General features: G+C 52.5%; 1 pseudogene; it reads right to left on the bottom strand.

The window, feature by feature from the left end:
• Positions 1 to 6,017: 6,017 nt before the first annotated feature.
• LOC142819589 (phospholipase A2 inhibitor gamma subunit B-like) lies at positions 6,018 to 10,335 on the bottom strand (annotated as a pseudogene).
• Between the last annotated feature and the right edge of the window lie 2,505 nt (positions 10,336 to 12,840).

The following is a 12,840-nucleotide window of genomic DNA, read 5'->3' as shown; positions in this document are numbered from 1 at the left end:
CTGCAGACTGAACAGACCTAACTCCCTCAGCTCCTCCTCGTAGCTCAAATGCTCCAGCCCCCTAATCATTGTGGTTTCCCTCCACTGGACCCTCTCCAATGCGTCCACGTCCTTTTCGTAGTGGGGGGCCCAGAACTGGTCACAATACTCCAGATGTGGCCTCACCAGAGCCGAATAAAGGGGAATAATCACATCTCTGGATCTGCTGGCAATGCTCCTCCTAATTCACCCTAATATGCCATTAGTCTTCTTGGCTACAAGGGCGCCCTGTTGACTCATATCCAGCTTCTCATCTACTGGAATCCCCAGGTCCTTTTCTGCAGATCTGCTACTTACTGGGTTGGTCCCCAGCCTGTAACAATACTTGGGATTCTTCCGTCCCAAGGGCAGGACTCTACACTTGTCCATGTTGAACCTCATCAGATTTCTTGTGGCCCAATCCTCCAATTTGTTTAAGTCACTCCGGACCCTATCTCTGCCCTCAAGCGTATCTACCTCTCCCCCCAGCTTAGTGTCATCCACAAACTTGCTGAGGGTGCAATCCCTCCCCTCCTCCAGTTCATTAATAAAGATATTGAACAAAACCGGCCCTAGAACTGAATGTTGGGGCACTGTGCTAGAAACCAACCACCCTCCTGACATTGAGCCATTGATCACTACCCGCTGGTCCCGGCCTTCTAGCCATCTTTCTATCCATCTTACTGTCCATTTATCCAATCCACATTCCCTTAACTTGCTGGCAAGAATATTGTGGGAGACCGTATCATAAGCCTTGCTAAAGTCAAGGTATATCACATCCACTGACTTTCCCACGTCCACCGAGCCAGTTACCTCCTCATAGAAGCTAATCAGATTGGTCAGGCAGGACTTGCCCTTCGTGAATCCATGTTGACTATTCTTGATCACTTTCCCCTCTTCCAAGTGCCTCAAAATGGATTCCTTAAGGATCCCTTCCATGATTTTTCCAGGGACTGAGGTAAGACTGACTGGTCTATAGTTCCCTGGATTGTCCTTCTTCCCTTTTTAAAATACTGGCACTACATTTGCCTTTTTCCAGTCATCCAGGATCTCTCCTGATCTCCACGACTTTTCAAAGATAATGGCCAAAGGCTCCTCAATGACATTTGCCACCTCCCTCAGTACCCTCGGATACATTAAGTCCAGACCCATGGATTTGGGTACGTTTAGCTTTTCTAAATAGTTCCTAACCTGTTCTTTACCCACCAAGGGCTGTCCGTCTTCATCCTATCTTGAGTCACTTAACACATAAGTATGGGAGCCAACCTGGTCCATGAATACAGAGGCAAAGAAAGCATTGAGTACTTCAGCTTTCCCCACATCATCTGTCACTAGGTTACCTCCTTCATCCAGTAGGAGCCCCACAGCCTCCCTGGTCACCTTCTTCTTGTTAACATGCCTTTAGAAACCTTTCTTGTTGTCCTTCACATCCTTAGCCAGTCGTAATTCCAATTGTGCTTTTGCCTTCCTGATACCCACACCCCTCTCCCCCACCCGGCATTCTCGAGCTAGACATTTATACCCCTCCCTGGTCATTTGTCCAAGTTTCCACATTTTGTAAGCTCCCTCTTTGTGCTTAAGTTCACCAAGGATTTCCCCTGGAAGCCAATCTGGTCTCCTACCATGTTTGCTTCTCTTGCTTCACATGGGGATGGTTTCTTTAAAATACCGCCAGCTGTCCTGGACTCCTTTCCCCTTCATGTTAGCATCCCAGGGGATTCTGCCCATCCGATCTCTGAGGGAGTCACAGGCTACTTTTCTGAAGTCCAAGGTGTGTATTTTACTGCTCTCTTTTCTTCCTTTGGTCAGGACCCTGAAATCTACCATCTCATGATCACAGCTTCCCAGGTTGTCACCCACCTCCACTTCCCCTATTAGTTCCTCCCTGTTTGTGAGCAGAAGGTCAAGCTGCACACGGCCCCTGGTCAGATCCTTCAGCACTTGTGTCAAGAAGTTATCCCCAACATTCTCCAGAAACTTCCTGGATTGCCTGTGTACTGTTGTATTGGTCTCCCAACAGACGTCGGGGTGATTAAAGTCCCCCACAAGAACCAGGGCCTGCGATCTGGAAGCTTCTCTCAGTTTCCTGAAGAAAGCCTCATCTACCTCATCCACCTGATTTGGAACACCAATCCCATGGTCGAAGAAACCAAAGGCCTCTCTCCAACACCACCTGTGTAACCGCGCATTTACTTCCTCAGTGGGCGATCCCTACCTAGTCCTTTCCCTTCAACTGGGAGGATGGACGAGAACACCTGGGTCTGGGCACTCGGAGCTGTCCCAGGTACCACTGTCCTCTCAGGCTAGCTCCTCCCTGCTGCATTTCTCAGCAAAAGGTACACAAATGGCTCTCCGCAGTGTGTGCACCTTTTCCCAATAGTTTTGGTGGAGGGAGAAGGGGGGGCTCCGATGTCAGAGTGTCCCTCCTGCCCCCACTCCTGTACCCCGTCTCCACACAGAAAGGAGAAGCTGGAGGGAGCTTGGCAATGCAAGTCTCTGTCACTCACACCCTGTGTGTGTCTGTCATTCTCTCTCAGACACACACCCGGCCCAGCACTCTCCTCTCCAGACCCAGCATGTTACCCCCAAAATTCCCACTGGAGACCCCCCAGGGTTACAGGAGGGTGGCCGTATTGATTGAGGAATTCACACTCCACTAGATGGTTCAACTAAAGAGGGTAGAGCTGCCTCTGAAGGTTTAAACTAAAGAGGAACCAGCTCTCCCTCCCTCCTCCTCCCCCTCCACCACTTTCCCTCTCTCACACACACCAATACACACACCCCTTCAGTCATTCACACAGACTCATTCCTGCCCTCAGACACTCACACACTCACACTGGCATATGGGTGGCACACGGAGCCGAGGCCTGTGGATCCTGGAGGATCTGCCGGCTGATCACGGCTGGGGAGCTGGTCAGAAGAGAAAGAGCTTCTCCGACAGAGGGCTTCTGCCCCAGCTCTCTCCTCTTATTGCCCCTGTACAACCCCTCGGACTCATCCACCTTCCTCACCTCCTTAATTGGTCCCCTGACTCCTCCCCTGGCTGCAGATGCTCAGCCTTGCAGTCTCTGATCCCAAACACTCAATAGTCTCCACTCACTCACACACATTCCTGGCTCAGGGTTGAATGCCACTGAGAGCAAGTTACAAGCAGAGTGGAGGAAAGTTGCAAGAAGTTACAAGGGTGGGAGGTTCAACAGTCTCCCAGTTAACAGTAGGTCTCTGAAATTACAGCCAAAGTGGCTGAGAGTTACACAGTTGTGATGATTAACAAAGATTATAGCCGCCCAATGAAATGCTGGCTGTTCCCTCTGGGCGGCGCTGGTGCCTCCCTGGCTGTATCTCTGGGCCGCGCTATTGCCTGAGTCATGTCCTTCACCTCTGTGCTGCTCAGCCAGGCTGCCGCGGGGGAGGAAGCGGCACAAGCGTCCGTTTCGGCTCTGTGGTCCCCCGAGTGAGAGGCAGGAGCGGGAGGAGAAGAGAAAGAGCGAGACGGAGAGAGAGGCAGAAGGCGGAGGAGAGCTGGGGGGGGGGGGGGGGGAAGCAGTAGGAGGAGGAGACAGAGACAGAGACCCGGAGCAAGAGACCGGAGGCTCAGGAGAGAAGACCGACGTGGAAGAGACACCTGAAAATCCCGTCTTATGACAGGCTAATTGGCTAGTTAACAAAGATTCCAAAGATTTGCAGAGTTTAACAGGCGATGCAGCTGGAACAGTTACAGAGCTTCAGAGAACTATTTGCAAATCATCAGTAATGAAGTGATATCGAAGACAACTCCCTCCACTCCCCCAGCAATGCCGTCAGCAGGAGGTTTTTGTCAGGCCCTAACTCATGTGTTGGCAGGGCCTTAGAGGTTACTGTATTTCCAGGAGATGTGTGTGTCCATCAAGCAATAGCTCAGGCGGAGGCTTTTGTGCCACACCACACACTGGAGGAGGCTGTGGTTACTTCTGTCCCTGCTTGCAGAGTGGGGTGGTTTGGAGGTTTGGCTGCTCTGGGGATTTCATCACGTTCATTTCTCTCTTACACTTACATTTATTTCTGTGATCGGTGAGTTCTCAAATGCAGAACCTGCCCTGGCCGGAGTCATCACCCCGTGGTCACTGCTGCCCCTGGACGTGGCTGGCCCGTCCCTGTGGCTCCTGTGAGAGGCAGAGCAGGGGGTCTCCATGTGCCGTCCTTGCCTGCAGACACCGCTCCTGTAGCTCCCAGTGATGGGGAACCGTGGCCAGTAGGAGCTGGGGGCTCGGTGCCTGGAGACGAGGGGCAGGGAGCCATCGCTGTAGGTGCAAGATTATTATCGGGAAAACCTTCCTCTCTCTCCCTCTCTCTTTTTTCTTAAAGGTGGACTTTATTAAAAAAGGGGGGGCTGAGACAGCCTGGGATAGTTCATGGCCTCACCACTGTACCCTGGACCCAGGCCTTTGGCCCCTCTGCTGGCTGGAGCCTGTAAAGCAGGCTAGGGAGCTGCTATAGCACAGGGCTGCAGATGCCTCTCCCTTTATTCCAATGTTAAAAGCGCCTGTGTTCATCTGCCCCCCTCCACCCGAGACCAGGGTTCACTCCTGGCCCAGGTATCTTTCCAGGAGCTGCTTTGCACAGGAGGCAGCAGGCCCCTGGCATCCCCAGGTGGCTGCTTTAACCCCGGGGGGTTTCCAGCCCTGACTGGCGGCCCTGCCAGAAACCCACATTCACAGTGTAACTAAAGGGCAGCAGCGGGGGAGAGGAGTCAGCTGAACAGATTTGAAGTTTTAGGAGAAAAATCAGGACTCTTCTAGGCTGTAAAATGCCCCACAAATGAACCAACCTCATTTACCTCCCGCACGAGGGCCTGTCGGAGGGGAGACACAGGAGACGGCTGTGCAGGCTCCATTCCGTGTGCATGCGTGTGTGTGTGCCTCTGCACATGCTCTCCCCATTGCATTACAAGGGATCATTCTAGCTCCAATCAGCCTCAAAACCAGGCTTCTGACTCCCCCAGGACCTCACGAAAAATAAACATGAGGAAATCCATCAGACCACCAGCAACAGACACACATAATCCCCAAATGCACACCACACAACCCTGGACTCACTATCACACACATGATCCAAGATTCACGATGAGACACACAATCCAGGACTTGGGATTATACAGACATAGACACACACAGAGTTCAATACTTAGACACACACAGTCCAAAGCGTAATTACACACACATGATCCAAGACTTGCTATCACACACACACACGAACACACACAGTCCAAGACTCATGATCACACACACACAAGGTGTGTCTACATGACAGAGTTTTTTGGGGAAAATGGCTATTTTTCCGACAAAGCTTCAGTTATATCCACACTGAAATCACGTTCTTTTGAAAGAAAACTGAAAGAGCAGAGGGGTTTTTCCGGCATTGGTAACCCTCATTCTACGAGGAAGAAGCCTGTTTCTAAAAGATCTCTTCTGGGAAAAGGCCTGTGTGGAGGGGGAAGAGGGAGTTCTTTCCCAAGGGAGGAAAGAGGAAAAAGCACAGGTGCCCTGGTAGCCACTCAATCCACAGTAACCACAGCTCACATGCGAGAGAGCGTCCGTTCAGTGTGGACGCTATCTGTCGAAAAAGCAGATCACTTTTTCGATGTGCTTTGGCAGTGTGGACGCTCCCTTTCAGAAGATGTTTTTCCAGAAAATCTCTTCCGGAAAAGCTTCTTCCGAAAGGAGCCTGCAGTGTAGACACAGCCACAGAGTCTAACGCTTATTATCACACAATATCCGAGATTCACTGGGTCTTTGCCCACGAAAGCTTATGCTCCAACACTTCAATTAGTCTATAAGGTGCCACAGGACTCCTTGCCACTATTACAGACAGACACACACACACAATCCAAGAATCAGTCATCCTCCCCCTTCCCCCTGCACACACACACACACACACACACACACACACACACACAGAAACCTGCTCCCATCCAGTTTTCTCGTGTCTGTTTTATTCTGTTCATCCTGTTATAGGGGAAGTGCCCTGCCACAGCTGTGCGGCTGCCCAGGGAAGGGGGGCTGTGCTGCGAGAGGGGTGATCAGGAGAGGATATTCACCAGCAGGACGGTAAGGAGGGCTGGGAGGACGAGTCCGGCTGGTTCCAGAGCCACAGTGGCCACGCAGGAGGAGGCTGGGCTGCATTCGGCCATGGTGAGATCCGCACCAAGCCCCCCGAAGGTCCCTTTGAACTGCTGCATATTAGTGCAGGCAGACTCACTGGTGCAGCCTTTCATGGTGGTCTTACAGTTGTCCCATCTGTGGGGAACAAAGAAAGAGTGTCAGTGTCTGGGAACCCCTTTTGGAAGCCTCTTATGCCTCTGGTCCTATACAACACGGTCCCCTTCTCCCTCTGAGCCACTCCCTGCAGCCCATCTGGGACCCCATTACAGTCTCGCTTCCTCTGCTCTGATGCAGTCTCAGTCAGTGAACCCCTGATCTCTAACAAACTCTAACAGCGGGATGTCAGTCCCACCATTCACCTGGCAATGGAGTTGCTCACTGATGGTGGCAGTAGTGGGATCCTTAACCAGTTCTCATCCAAAGGGCCTGTACAGACCTTGGCACTTAGGGACTCCTAGTTTTGGCAAAGGCAAGTGTGCAGCAGAGGATTCACCTCTCGGCCAACAAAGTCTGTGCAACAGTTGGAACAAAAAGGCCCCAATCTCAGTTGGGGCATCTGTTACACTGTTCCACAACCAGTAAAAAAGAAATATCTCTGGCACTTCTGGGTCCCCCCAGCTGGGAGATTTCTGCAGCAGACCCAGGCAGGGTGTGTTTGTACTGTCACTTTTTCTGTATTACGTTAGAGACTGCTGTTCTACAAAAAAAGAGGCATCAAGGCAGTTTGGGGGGCCCTTGTGCAGGGTGCTGTGAACAGAAGAGTATCCTGCATCAATCAGCGGCCAGCACAGAAAGGTATCTGAACCACCAATATGAGGGATACTACTAATAGCTAGAAATCAGTGTAAGACCGGAAAAAGAATGTTAAACACTTTTCTGATCATTCATTATGATCTCTCCAGCTCTTCTTGATAAACAAGAATTGCACAACTTTTGACCACAGCAGTTTCCAGTGGTGGGGAGTTCCAAATATTAATGGGCTATTGGCTGGAAAAAGCATTTAATTTAATCATAGTGCACTTCTCCCTTTTCAATTTCATCTCCTTTCCTATGCCAGAGACTGCTCAGAAATTTTCTTGTGCTCTGAGATTTTTCAGCTGAAACCTTTCTGGAGTTAAAAATAGAAATCTGAACACATTTTGTGAATTCAAATTCATCAGATTGTTTCAGTTGGAAGAGACCCTCATGAGAACAAACTCTGGGAACAATCAGACTGGTTCATGATTGTAATACAAAACAACTTTCTCTTCCAATGTTTTATCTAAGAAACTCTTTAATGTTCCCCACTGCAAGGACCTGCCCAGGTGCATGGTCTCTCCTGGGTGGGGAAATCAGACAGAGAAACAGACAGACAGCAATTACCATTTTTCACTGTGGTGCTGACATGCAGGCAGTGGGTCTGGGAGCCTGTGCAGTCGATGATCTCTTCCTTGCAGTGATGGGATAACAGAGTAGCAGGCTGGGCAGCACCGGTCGTTCACGGTGGTGTTAGCCGGGGGCACTGGGAAAAGTGGAGCAAATGCAGTCAGCTCAGAGGATGCACCCCAGGGGGTGGCGGGTCAGAGAGAGTAGCTGGGGGCAGCACCGCTCAGCCCCAGATCCTTCTGCAGGGGGCGCTGCAGCTTTGGGGCACCCGAAGTAGCAGGGGCAGGGAGAGGTTTGCAGCAGGGAATCCTGGATCCCGTTGACACCTGGTGGGAGCCTGCAGCCCTGCCCACTGACCTCCCCCCACCCAGGGGTTCAAGGTTAGCCAATGGGGCGCCCCCTGCAGGGCAGGGGAAATAAAGGTTCTTTCCTAATCCCGTTCCGTCTTCCCACAGAGAGGCCTGAAGGGGCCGGGCAGGGGGCGCGCGGGAGCGGACAGGCTGGAGACGAAGGCGGGCGCTGTACCGCTAACAGTGGCTGTTTTGCAGGCCTCCGCGACACAGCAGGCGACGTTTGTGGTCACAGAGATCCCGTTCCCAAAAGTCATGTAAAGGGGCGCAAGGCTGCACTCGCTGGAGGATATTCAGGCCTTTTCAAAGTTCACATTCTTCGTCTCCCCTGCATAGGAGGAAGAGGAGATGAGGCTTCAAGTCTCTGTCCCCTCCTCACAACGCTTCACAGGTGTGATTATGACCTATCTAGAGAGGGGAAACTGAGGCACGACTCACCCCAGGTCAGTACAGAACCAGCAGGACTGGTGCCCACAGCTGCCCCTCACCCTAACCCTTCACACGCACCCTCTGGATTTCTCATCTCTTCTTAGAGTCACAAAGAGAGTCCAGGAGCCCTGACTTCCCCGGCTCTAACCCACCAGACACCACACCTCTGCCAGGTCCAACTATAGCCACCCCCCAACCTCTCTCCTCCACCCACAAGCCCACCCCTCTCAGAGCCACAGAGAAAACTCTGGAGTCCTGGCTCCTAGACCCCCTGCTCTAACCCAACAGCCCCTGGTTCTGGACGGGCTGACAGCTACCCACCCTGTGTTCTGGGCTGGTTCAAAGTGTCCTGCACTGACCTAATGATCCCACAGGAATCCGGTTCCTCACTGCAGACTTGCACAGGGCCCGTACACTCCTTGTGCATGCTGCTGCAGACCTCACAGGAAACACAGGTCCCTGGAGACGCAAAGGTAACAGGATTCGTCTGTGCTGAACCCTCTGCAGCCCCATTGATTGTAATGGAGCTATGGCCCATTGACCCAGCTGGGATCTTGCCCTGCATTTTTTGGTTTTCTGCCAGTGCCGTCCATCCCTCAATTGTACAACTAGGGAGAGAGGTAGATACTCTGGAAGGCAGGGATTGGGTCCAGGGTGACCTGGACAGATTAGAGGATTGGGTCAAAAGAAACCTGATGAGGTTCATCAAGGAGAAGTGCAGAGCCCTGCCCCGGGGACGGAAGAATCCCAAGAATGGTTACAGGCTGGGGACCGACTGGCTAGGCAGCAGCTCTGCAGAAAAGGCCCTGGGGTTACAGTGGATGAGAAGCTGGAGATGAGTCAACAGGCGCCCTTGTAGCCAAGGAGCCTAACAGCATATTAGTGTGTTTTTGGAGGAGCGTTGCCAGCAGATCCAGAGATGTGATTATTCCCCTTTACTCGGCTCTGGAGAGACCACATCAGAAGTGTTGCATCCAGTTCTGGGCCCCCCACTACAGGAAGGATGTGGACACCTGCAAGAGGGTCCAGCGGACGGCGACCAAAATGATTTAGGGGCTGGAGCACACGACCTGAGAGGAGGGGCTGAGGGATTGGGGTTTGTTCAGTCTGCAGAAGAGCAGAGTGAGGGGGGATTTGAGAGCAGCCTGCAACTCCCTGAAGGGGGGTTCCAAAGAGGCTGGCGAGAGGCTGTTCTCAGTGGGGGCAGGTGGCAGAACAAGGAGCAATGGGCTCAAGTTGCAGTGGGGGAGGTCTAGGTTGGAGATTAGGATGAATGATTTGCCAAGGCTGGTGGGGAAGCCCTGGGCTGGGTTCCCTAGAGAGGAATCCCCATCCCTATGGGTGTTTAAGTCCCAGTTGGATACAGCCCTGGCTGGGCTGGTTCAGTTGGGCTGGTCCTGCTTTGGGCAGGGGCTGGACTCGCTGCCTCCCGAGGTCTCTGCCCGCCCTGGGGTTCTGTGAGTCTATGAGAAGCGAGGCAGGAGGCCCTGTGTCCCCAGGGGAGAACCGTGAGGACCATCCCCCACCCCGTGTGGGACAGGTGCTGAGCAGCCCAGGGAGAAGATCTCAGAGCTGGGGCGTATTTCACCCGGGGGGGGGGAGCCCCTCTCCTGTAGAGCAACTCTCCTGGGTGGGTCTTTGTCTGTCTGCACTGGGTAGGGGTCCAAACACCCTCACGGCCCCGTTCTCACCTGTCTCCAGCAGGGCCCAGAGGAGGCAGCAGAGGAGAAGCGTCTTCATGGTGCCGGGGCGGGAGCTGGAGCCGGTCTGGGGTCTGAGCCAGGGGGCTCTGGAGCCGCAAACTGTCTGTCGGGGGCTGGCCGTTCTCGACGGAGGCCGGGCAGGGTCGCAATGAGAGTCACCGGCCCTGAGCTGGGGGCAGGAAGGTTTGTAGCTCAAGTCCTCGGAATATCAGCACAGAGGCCCCAGGAACGTAAGGGCCAGACCCAGACCCCACCCCAAAGTGTGACTGGGCTTTGGGCACCAGGGTGACGGCCGCTGCCTGCGGTGGGCTGGGCGGGGGGGTGACGGGTTCGCTGCAGCTGCCTTGCTCAGCAGGGTGAAGGACACACCCCGGGGGGCAGGGATGGTGGGGCAGGCTGAGGGGATCCCAGCGGGAGCTCCGATTTCCCTCTCTGGGCTCCCTGTTCCTAACACGTCTCTGTCTACACCCATGATGTCCGCCCCCCCTTAGTCATCTCTGGTCAGAGGCCCCCGAGAAACGTGTGGGACCCCGAATGCCCTAGGCAGGGCAGGTGCTCTGTGGTCTGGTTAGCGCTGGCACAGGCCAGTGCCCAGACCCATGCTGGACACACATGCGCCTCGCACCATTTTAACGCACGGGGAGGGGGGGGGGTCCTCTGCTGCTTCCCTCAACATTTCTTAGCCCCACACCCTCAAATGGCTACTTAGAAATGTGTTAGGCCTTGGCCTATGTGCCTGATGTATCAGCCCTAGGTACTGAGAGCCCCACCCGCTCCCAGTCCCAATATTTTGTACCTCACAGGTGGCAGCGCAGGGAATGGGGAGCACAGAAGGGAGGGGAGATGGGGAGCACAGTGTCCCCAGGCTGAGGAGAAGAAAGATGGGAGGCCCACTGAGCTCTTTCATTATGGGTACGTCTACACTAGCTCATTAGTTCAAGCGAGGTAAGCAAATGAGGGCAGCCGGAGCTGCAAATGAAGCCCGGGATTTAAATATCCTGGGCTTCATTTGCATCTTCCCAGGCGCCGCCATTTTAAATCCCCCTTAGTCCGAACTCCGTGCCCGCGGCTACACGCGGCACAGAGTAGGTAGTTCGAATTAGAGATCCTAATTTGAACTACTGGTTCTCCTCATTTCCTGTGTCCTGGGTCTCCTGGGTGTAAGCCGGGAGGGGGGGTACTTGAGGAGCTGGCTTAGAGGTTGGGGGGTTCGACTTGGGGGGCCGCTGACCCACAGACAAATCAGTCAGGGGCCGCACTGAGAAGCAAAATCAAAGCAACCCCCTCTCTGACGTGGCCCCCGACGGAGGAGAAAGACCCTCCCCACATCTCTCCCACACCAGACCCTGGGGGCCCAGACCAGCCCATTTTGTGTCTCCAGCCCCACGGTGAAGTGGCTGAGGTTTCCCCACCCTGGTTTAAGGGGTCGCTAACCCCCACTCCTCCATCGGGGTCTGCCCCGAGGCTCCGGTCCCAGGCACCCAGTGTCGCTCTGGGCCAGGCCAGGGTTCACTCCCTGGTTCCTGTTGGCGCCATTCCTGGAGCGCTCCTGGGTCACCGACCCGCAGGGCAAACAGCACCCAGGGGAACAGGGGAACATGGCAGGAGCCGTAACACACTGAGATAGAGGCTGGGAGGGACTGAATGTGAAGTTTTTTAATCCATTCAAACTGTTATTATGGTTAAATTTATGTGTTTTCCGGTGGCAATTTTTTCAAGTGCTTCTACACAAATGCTAGGAGTCCGACTAAGAAGATGGGTGAACTAGAGTACCTCGTATTAAAGGAGGACATTGACATAATAGCCATCACACAAACCTGTTGGAATGAGTTAAATCTGTGGGACAGAATCATATTGGGATATAAATATATCAGAAGGACAGAACGGGCTCTGTGGGTGGCAAAGTGGCACTGTATGTGAAAGATAACGTATAATTAAATGAAATAAAAATCTTAAATGAATCAACATGTTCCATAGAATCAGAATGGATAGTAATTCCATGCTCTAATAAAAAGAATATAGCAGTAGGGCTATATTATCAACCACCTGACCAGGACAGTGATAATGACATTGAAATGCTGAGGCAACCAAAATAAAAAACTCTATAATAATGGGGGATTTTAATTATCTCCGTATTGACTGGGTACATGTCACCTCAGGAAGAGATGCAGAGAGAAAATTTCTCAATGGCTTAAGTGACTGCTTCTCTGAAAATGTCCACAGTGTGCAGCAGTAGTCAAAAAGTCAAATAGGATGTTAGGAATTATTAAAAAAGGGATAGAGAATAAGACAAAAAATATCTTACTGCCCCCGTATAAAAATATGGTCCGCCCACATCTTGAATACTGTGTACAGATGTGCTCTCCTCACCTCAAAAGAGAGATTTTGCTCTTGGAAAGGGTTCAGAAAAGGGCAACTAAAATGATCAGGGGTTTGAAACAGGTCCCATATTAAGAGAGGCTAAAGCAACTGAGACATTTCAGCTTAGAAAAGAGGAGACTGAGGGGGGATATGATAGAGGTCTATGAAATCATGAGTGGTATGGAGAGGGTGCATAAAGAAAATTTCTTCATTAGTTCCCATAATATAAGAACAAGAGGATACCAAATGAAGTTAATGGGTAGCCGGTTTAAAACCAAAAAAGAAAGTTCTTCTTCACACAGTGCGTAGTCAACCTGTGGAACTCCTTGCCACAGGAGGCTGTGAAGGCTAGGACTAGAACAGAGTTTAAGGAGAAGCTAGATAAATTCATGGAGGTTAGCTCCACCAATGGCTATTATCCAGGGAGTAGGAGTGGTGTCCCTGGCCTCTGTTTGTCAGAGGCTGGAGATGGAT

This window comes from Pelodiscus sinensis, chromosome 24 (genome assembly GCF_049634645.1).
Source record: "Pelodiscus sinensis isolate JC-2024 chromosome 24, ASM4963464v1, whole genome shotgun sequence".
Classification (NCBI taxonomy): domain Eukaryota; kingdom Metazoa; phylum Chordata; order Testudines; family Trionychidae; genus Pelodiscus; species Pelodiscus sinensis.
This window is presented reverse-complemented; position numbering and strand designations above follow the sequence as displayed.